This window comes from Trachymyrmex septentrionalis, unplaced genomic scaffold (assembly GCF_001594115.1).
Source record: "Trachymyrmex septentrionalis isolate Tsep2-gDNA-1 unplaced genomic scaffold, Tsep1.0 scaffold97, whole genome shotgun sequence".
Taxonomy (NCBI): Eukaryota; Metazoa; Arthropoda; class Insecta; order Hymenoptera; family Formicidae; genus Trachymyrmex; species Trachymyrmex septentrionalis.
The window spans coordinates 2,999,606-3,008,795 of NW_017306160.1; the positions used below are offsets into that span (position 1 = coordinate 2,999,606).

General features: G+C 36.3%; 1 protein-coding gene across 6 annotated transcripts in view; it reads right to left on the reverse strand.

Annotated features, from left to right (window-relative positions):
• Positions 1 to 9,190, reverse strand: part of LOC108756282 — a 170,659-nt gene that overhangs the window by 19,401 nt on the left and 142,068 nt on the right. The window contains exon 1 of one of the 6 annotated variants that reach the window (XM_018499964.1): positions 1,760 to 2,586. The exons of the other annotated variants lie outside the window; for them this stretch is intronic. The gene's annotated coding sequence lies outside the window, so the exon portion shown is untranslated. Of the gene's footprint in view, positions 1 to 1,759; positions 2,587 to 9,190 lie in introns of those variants that run through there. 6 annotated transcript variants of the gene reach the window in all.

Sequence of the window (9,190 nt, forward strand, 5' to 3'; positions counted from 1 at the left end):
CAATCCATACATTTTTTCTATATATTATATATTTCTTTGAATAAATCTTACTTATTTCGAAAGATTGGTAAAATATAAATTGAAATATTGTACAAAGATAGGTTGAGATCGCGTTTGTAAATGTTATGGAACAATCTTACATTTAATTAGAATTATTTTACAAATGCGATTTCAAACTTGTCTTTGTATCTTAATTTTTATATTAATTTTTATTATTAATTTATATTTTATACCAGTCTTCAAAATAAGACTTGTTTCAACAAAAAAAAAATATATATATATATATATGTATATAGAAAAGAATATATAGAAATTCGGATACCTTAACAAACTGCGCCATCACTCGTGATAACAAAAACGTCGTTTAGTCAGCGTAAGGCAGACGCTATTTTTCTAGCGATCGGAAATGAAACTCGCCGCATTCAACCCGGAAAATAAGAGCGCGCGACCAGTCGTTCATACTGCCGCAGAAATTAAGCGCCGCTCGCAACAATATTCACCGCAAACTCCGTACATTGTCGTTTGTTCGCGAAACACACGCGAAAACGATCGGTTCGACCGCATACAGGGCTTTGCAATTATCGCGTCCTTTGTCGCACGCGCCACGGCGGACAAAGGAAACGCAGAAGAAATATCGCTGCGGGCGTAGCGTACGGTAACGGAAATTATGATGCTCGCTTTCAGCGATTGGCGAATTAACAGCAGCGGCGGGAGGGAAAAACATCGTCCACATCGGCGTTATATCCTCTCCGGAAAAAAAAGAAAAAAAGTAAAAAAGTGAATGGCTTGCGTTTTTATTGAGCCGAGTGCTCGTAAGTTACGAGAGGAACGGTTGTCGATATCGCTCAACGATTGCAAAAAGAACACTCGACCATTCGACGTTGACTGCATATATCTTGGAAAAATAGGGCATCTCTTCTGCCAAAGCAGTGATACTTTCATTGTGCTATTTGTGATAAATGCTATTAATAATACCGGAATGCATGTGTTCTTTTTTTTTTTTTCGGCAGATTCACCCGCGAGAAAATTTATCGCATTGGTATTATTCTCGTTTACTTTGTACAATGAGATTAAATCGGATTTTAAATGAAAATCTTACGTTCGTCGAATCCTTTTCATTATGATTTATTTAATAATTTATCCGCGTATATTAAAAGTTCTGGTCAACAGAAGGCCGTTACTCTTACCCGATCATTGAACTTTCTCTGCTTTCATCTCTAATCCGATTCAATCTCCGAGCCCATTTATCTGAACCTGCTATATATCGTGATCATAATATGATTACGATACAGAATGTTCAGACAGATGTTACACACAGGCTATATTTATGGAATCTTTGATCAATATGGGATTTTTTTTTTTTTTAAACAAGAATAAGATGTTAGATATTTTATTACATGAAAAAATTACAACTAATAGATCATTCAAAATCTAATAATAGATCTTCAAAATCTTATCAATTTTTGACGCGACGCGAATACATGTATGAAATAATTCATTTAATTTTAATTAGACTTTATTTTGGATCGTTTCTTAATTCAGTTAACTATCTGGCGATTACAACAGACATGAAAAAAATGCGATGTCGAAAGGGATTTTTGTAGAAGCATTCTAATCCGAATGACACACACAAAGATTCCATCCACGAGGAGTGTGAGTGCAGCTCACATATATATATATATATATATATACACTCGTATATATATTATACGTGTGAATGCATGCGTAAAATTCGCGCGAGCGTATCGCTGGGATTTACCTTCTTCTGTACTCGTGTTAGCGGCGAGACGGTGCCTCGACATGATTTGTCGCACCCTGCGCGAACGAAAAAGCAGATTGACGCCTCGTCGCATTACAATTCTCTCCCTCCTCTTCCCCTCTCTCCGTCGGGCTATGCTATATCCGCCGGGCATCGCTCGACAGATAAAACATCATTTATTATCAGAGCGCGTCGACCTCGACCTCACGGCGCCCTCCACGCCGGCAGAATGCGTCGACGATCAGGACGATTTTTGTTCGTTCACAAAGGGCGCGCCCGTGTGCGAGCATCTTCGCCGAGTGCCTCCCCTCCGACGACGTAGACGAACGCGCGATGATTCAAGGGAGAGAAAATTTTGCAAAGGATCCCGAGGATTCTTGGATTTACGCGTCCGTGCGTGACAGTGTGTGCACGAGCAATATTACACACAATCGCGAGGACAGGCTTAAAAATCAGCGGTGGATTTATGCGCACATTTACTAGCGAATCCGAAACCTCCAACGGCAAGTCCTCTTGTCTATAACAAGAGTCGTTGAATATACTCATTTAGATTTACTCGCGATGTACAAAATAAAAGAGACAGATTTTATTTGAAAATAGATTTTATTTGAAAACGCTGGATGCTCTTTTCATTTCGCGTCAACAAGTCAACGTAAGTGTCGTTCTATCTTTGCTACTCATTTGTTACTCACTGAATGTTGAGAAAAATAGAACGCTTCTGTCGACTTATGTCCATCAAATGGAAAGCGTATCCATTGGAAAAATGTGTAAAAAGTTACTTCGATATATGTGTTATTTAGTTTTTCGTGTAAAAATTACACTGTACACGTTTAAACGTGTAGATCCATATTTGTATATAGTATATAGTTATTTTTACATGGGAAACTAATCATACACGTATTAAAGTCACTTTTTATATAGATTACATCTACACGGCTCGATTTATGCCGAAGTTATAACATCGATGTTATGAAATTGACCAATCATAGTCATTCCATTCTTCAGAGAAATAGCCATGATTGGCCAATTTCATAACATCGATGTAAATCGAGCCGTGTAGACGTAGTCATACTTGCATTTGCGGTGAAAAAACATTTCTTAAAGTATAACTTATTGAAATATCAATTTGTATTCTTAGAGTTTGCCCTAAAACTATAATAAACGCTTTATTTATTTGTTTATCAAAATAAATATTCTAAAGAATCGCAAGTATAATTTGTGAGTAAATAATACATTCCGTTTTCATCAAAATAGGACTTTCATTTTGGCTTATTCGTTCAGACTTGCCTCGATTGAGCTTCTGAGTTTTTTTTTTCTGTCGCTTTTCTCATTGTAATCGAGAGAGAGAGAGAGAGAGAGAGAGAGAGAGAGAGAGAGAGAGAGAGAGGTATGGCTTAATCAAATGGTGGTTATACGTTTCACAGATTTAAGCCTAAATCCACCACTGAACAGTTAATACGATCGTTGCTGCAGAAATGAAAAGCAAAGAGACAGAAACGAAGCATGAAACGAGAATAGATGAAAGGAACGGATAACGAGAATTAAACATCGAGAGATTCCCGTGCCAAGTGCCGTTCACTTTTACGGTCGTCAATCGATGACTCCTTGCAGCGACTCGCTTGCAAGCAAGTGAGGCGACATACGCGACGCGTATATGATGTGTGATCCGTATCCACGGCCTAGTGCCAATTAATCCTTTTGTACGGCCGTTGTCTCCCGAAAACCTGTTTCTCGTGCTCGACGGTTGGTTTGTGCTTCCCTTGGATCGCGCGTGTCGGTGTCTGCTGAGAGGAATTCGGCGAGACGCACTTCTCCTTAACCCTTCTGATGCACTCTCGACAGTGGAAATTTTCGTATCGTAAGCTCTTATAAATATATAGCCTTACTACTGTATTCAAATTTAATTTCGACCGATCGAATTAGGTTATATCATTTTTTGTAGAGAAGCGAAAATTGTGTGCATCAGAAGATTATTAAAATCGAAATAATTATTTTGGCAATCGGGGGAAACGTAGCCAGGGATTAAGCTTGGGATCAAATTATCAGGATTTCATGTTATTAATTGTACTAAAAATAATTTCATACCAAAAAGACTTTGTGTGTATATATATATGTGAAAAAAATAAGCAGATAATTTTTTAATTTAACTCCTGCAATAAATATGCACATGTGCCGGATATTTCAATTTTTGAAAATTATTTTTGAAAGTCCTTTTCTTTTTCAAATTACAGCTCTTTTTATAAATTAAAAGAATAAAAATAATGTTAACGTTTAAATCGTAAATAAAATAGTTTGCTCTTTATTTAATTTCAGGCGCATTTTGAATTTCGTCAAAATTTCAATATAAAGATATGCTAGAAAAAATATTTTATTTTAAGCTAAAAAATATAATTTTTTATAAGGAAATCATATTTAGATCAATCAAAGATTTTACTTATATATAAATATAAATAAAATAAAATAAGATGTCACAGAGACCTAAAATATGTATAGAAATGAGCGATATTTTATTTTATACATTCCTCATTTACGTATCAGTAATAAAACGTAAGATCATGAAGTTACGTGCATCTTAATGCATTCCTTTTTTTCCTGGCTACGTCCATATTTCAAACGGTAATTCATTCTGTAATACTCATTCAGCCCTCGAACAATACGAGTGTTATATAGTTGGAAATCGTGAAAGAGAGTTCTTAAAGTTTTTCACACTCTTTAGAGAGCGACTTTCGTTTTCGTTTTCATGCACATGAAATAAGACGCCCTTCTCATAAATAGAATTACCAACACCCAGGCCTGCTTAGCATTAATTTCGTCCCAGGATTTTCAAGCTCCGTTCCAACGATTCTAATACGGCTTGAATAAGAGAAAAGTTCAACTGGATCGCACTTCTCAAATCTTCAGATTGCGAATCCGTTGCTAACTCTTTGACAACCGACGGGAGCAATCTTTCAGTACTTTCTTTCTTTTTTTTTTTCTCTCATTCTCTTAACTCAGACGACGGGGTTTCTGCACTGGGCGCGGGCTAATGACCGCGTGACTTCTTATACCGGAGGTTCTGGTGAAGGAGATGAATAGTCAATTCGGCAATAAATCAACCCACCGTGCTTGCTCGTAAGTTCCCATTTACACTCTCCTTTGTTGTAGCGTCCGCAAGCCACAAAACAGGCGTGGCGTGAGATGCATATTTGTGTTCGTACCGCGGCGAGATCGTGGAATGTATTGTGGCGCTATTTTGCATGTCGGACCAACGCTTAATTAGCGATTAACGAAGCGGAATAAAAAACAACGATAATAGTACGCTAAAATTATCTAACGAGAGATTTCGTCGAAAGGTGGAATTGAAGTGAAAAATATCGAAGCGATCAACGATCTCTTTAAATTAAATTTTGTTCAAAAGGTACGAGATTCATTTCATCAATAAAACGTAATATTTCTAAAATATCTTTACGTTAATTCTTATTGCTAAATTTTGTTATTGATATATCTTAATTAATCATTACTGATAATATATGCGTATAATTTATGATAATAATTTACATCTCTTTATAATTCATTTATGAACAATAAAAAATTCAACAATAATTGTATATAAATTTTACTGATATTATTTTAACTTAGATTTGTTTATCAGTTTCTATATAATTATATCTATAACAATGAAAAGGAAAATGTAACGTAGACTATTCACCAAACACCATTCACTTAGTCTGGCTCAAAAAATTAGCGATATATCCGCGTCGATCGTCAAAGAGTTAATTTGTTAATTATACAGCTACGTAGCTGTGCCAAATTATAAACAAAAGTCCATTATTAGTAATAGTCAACATAAATATCTTCATTATATTTATTTAGACATCTTTTGAAAATGTAACGCCCAACACAGGTTTTCATAATTTTCATTTTATACTCTATGTAATAAATATTATTAGCAACATTATTTAATACAATTACAAGAAGAGTATCAGCGAAAGGGAGATATCAACGAATTATGATGAATTTGTTGTACAATTTTATAATTCTTTTTTCATTAATTTATTATTTTATACTTCATCAGAAATATATATGTATATTTCCAAATTACACGTGCAACCATACCTTGCTTTCTCATAATATTCCGATATTTTCCACATGCCAGTTGATATTCTCAATGTATATAAAATAGCTTTAAGACTAATGTCAAACAAAAACAGAACACGTCGGTTTGCCACATTTAGCAAGTCATTCAACAAACATTCATCGTAATCATTCTCTTACTGCCGCTCCTCTCTTATGCATTGTAAAAAATATGGGTGTGCCATGGATTTAACCCTATGCGGTATCTATATAATTTTCACCGTGTTGGTGTTAATATTAACATCAACATAATGTAGATTTAAAACCCTCGGCGTGTATAATCAACACCATCATAGATTTAAAGCCCACGGTGAAAATTACACCCATAGTCTTTAGCGTGTACTCGTAACGATTTCTTGACTAAACATTTCTTTTTATGTCCGAAAGTAAAGTTGTATTTTTAAAAGATTCCGTTATTAATGCTCCGAAAGTAAGCGCATGAATCAATAACGCGTTACATTTTCAAAAGATTCTATTATTAGTACTCCAGAATCACTAATTCATATATTAATCTATCAAAATTATACTCATCTGCTCTGCATTCTGCGGCGTTGTCTTACACTCCTGCTCGACGTTTCCGAAAATTTCCGCCGTGGAAGGCCTCTCGAAGGCACGTAGAAATAATTCATGAACGTATCGATCAAAAACACTTTTGTCCCGTTTACAACATTCATGACATTATCGATCGTTCCTTTCATAATGTATGTTTTATGAGGATAGTCTATGATAGTCTTCCAAAACTTGTACATCCTTCTCGTAATTCGATCGCTACAATTTGCATAACAAATTGATTGAGGTATTAACAAAGAGAAACGGCGATCAGAAGCTTTCCGGGAATCAGTAGCTTTCCGGATTTAAATTTATATTTCGTTAACAAACCCTGACAACCATGATTAGCGCGCGCGCACACATACAGACACATACACATACACGGGTTTCCTAAAGTACTTTCTCCATACTGTATTAGCGGTATTGTATTTATTACAAACACGGAACATTTGAATATTTATAACGCGTTAGCATATTTATGACATGTTAATATGAGTGGATTCAGGCTATATATATATATATATATATATATATGTACTACCAACTCCCGTTACGGGATAGAAAAATTCGCAAGCACTGCTTGAGCGAATTTATTCTTTTCTCCACTATCTTTCACGTTTCTACGAGCACATAATATCTCTAGGGAGATTGCGTCGGCTCGGGGAAAAAAAATACGTGCACAAAAGTCCGCCAGCAAATCTTTCCGTAAAAAGGAAAAATGGATGTTTCCTCGCAAACATTGACACTTAATATTTTATCTCGTTTCTTAAATTTTCCCCGTCGGAAAGTATCAGTGATTCGTCAAAAAAGACTTATCAAAGATGCATAATACCAAAGATTACACGTAGCAGTTGTTAAAGATAACATTACAATTTTTTGCGAAAGAAACTTTTAAATTATATGGTATATACTATATATATGATTCTCATATGTAATAATTTGGAAAAATACATCATTTCGCGCATTAAATTTGTCAGACTTCATTATACATTAAAATATAAAATTGAAAGGAAGAGAGAAAGAAAGACGCTGTCGAAAATATAAGACCGACGCTGCGGTTACTGTAAGAATTCATGCTCTACATTTTTCAAATTTTTTTAAAAATAAAAATCATCACAGCTCATTTTATCCGCAAAAAAGCAGTGCCGCAGGTCCGACTTACAAGTGTACAGTGCGCTCAATGAGATGCAAACGAATATTGACGTCGAGTTTAACAGTATTTTCGAAATTGCATTCGCACCACTCTCCAAAGCAAGGCGGACGCGCAAGTACTTTTTAACGCGGACGCGGATGACGGGACGCGTACCCCCCTCCCCCCCCCCCCCCCGTCGTAAATTCGACGTCGTAAGACAAATGGATGTTCCTCGAGAGCGCGGGAACGGAAAGCCGGTTTAACGATGACTCGAATACGAGCTAGGGCGGGAGCGGGCGACATCCGTTTGCGGGGACGCGCGAGATGCAACTGCGAGCGAGATTCACGCGCGGAGCGCGGTAGTCGCGTTGCACATGCTTCTGGTGCTGGAACACGTGCCATCGGTGAAACGTAGGTACGTGTACGCGCGCGCGCAATTGGGGCTAGACAGCGGAGAGATGGGCCGCAAAGCCCTTCGCAAGCAGTGTATGATACGACGAGACGTCGCGTCTCTTTGAAGAGAGAGAGAGAGGGCCGCGACCGTAAAATCGTCATCGTTGAATTGGACGAGCAGAATTTCGGCACAACACGAATGGACACAGAACTGATGTAGAAAAAGAATTCTTAATGTCGGCAATTGGACGCGAAAAATTACAAGATCATCATCATATATATTACATATGTAGAATTGGAGGTGCGACGAGAATAATGAGAATAATAATTTCCGTATAATACGAATAAAGGAAAAAAATAGTTTCTGATGTCGGTGATCGAACGCGAAAAATTGAAAAATAATTCTCTCGGGAAGAGGGATATTCGAAAAGTCAGATGCGACAACGAGTCAAGTCAAGAAACTCCACGTTAGGACCTAACCATAAGCTCACGGATCGTGTGAGTAATGAATGTTAATTAGCTCGATCCCATTCCTACACAGTAACAAAATTTGTGTATCTGTGTTGGAAACGGTCCACTCATGTTTGTGTTGAATTTTTTATGTTTTTTTAGTGTTAAAATGACATAATTTATGAGTAAGTAACATAAAAATAATGTGTTTTAAAATATAAATTCTACGACAAATGAATAAAATCCGTGTTGATTTAACATATTATAAATGCTAATTTTTATAAATTGTGTTATCTTTCTTTGTATTTATTCTCTTACATAACATTTGTGTTACCTTTGAATCTATTGATCTTGTGTAAAATTAACTAAAAAATTTGAGTGGACCATTTGGGACGTGCGATTTATGTTAAATTCAACACATTTTTTCCAACTGTGTAGCGATTCTATGTGTGCGTAGATAATGTACATATATGTATAGATCTTGCGCTCAACAAAATTGGAACGGAAGGGAAAGAGAGTTCGCAGCCAAGCCGGAACAAATGATTTATAATATATCGCCGAACGATAACGAGGGTACATTTTACAACTTTACATATGTAACCCATTCCTCGTGCCTATATTCAGTAACTCTTAACGACAATTCGTTATCGTTATGTTGTTGCTGCAGTTTTTTTTTTACCATACAATACTAGCGCAACGATAACATAACGATAACATCATTGTTGTTAAGAGTGACAAAATATAGGCACTGGCGGATTATCATGAATCATCAGGTGTTATAAGCACTCTGAAAT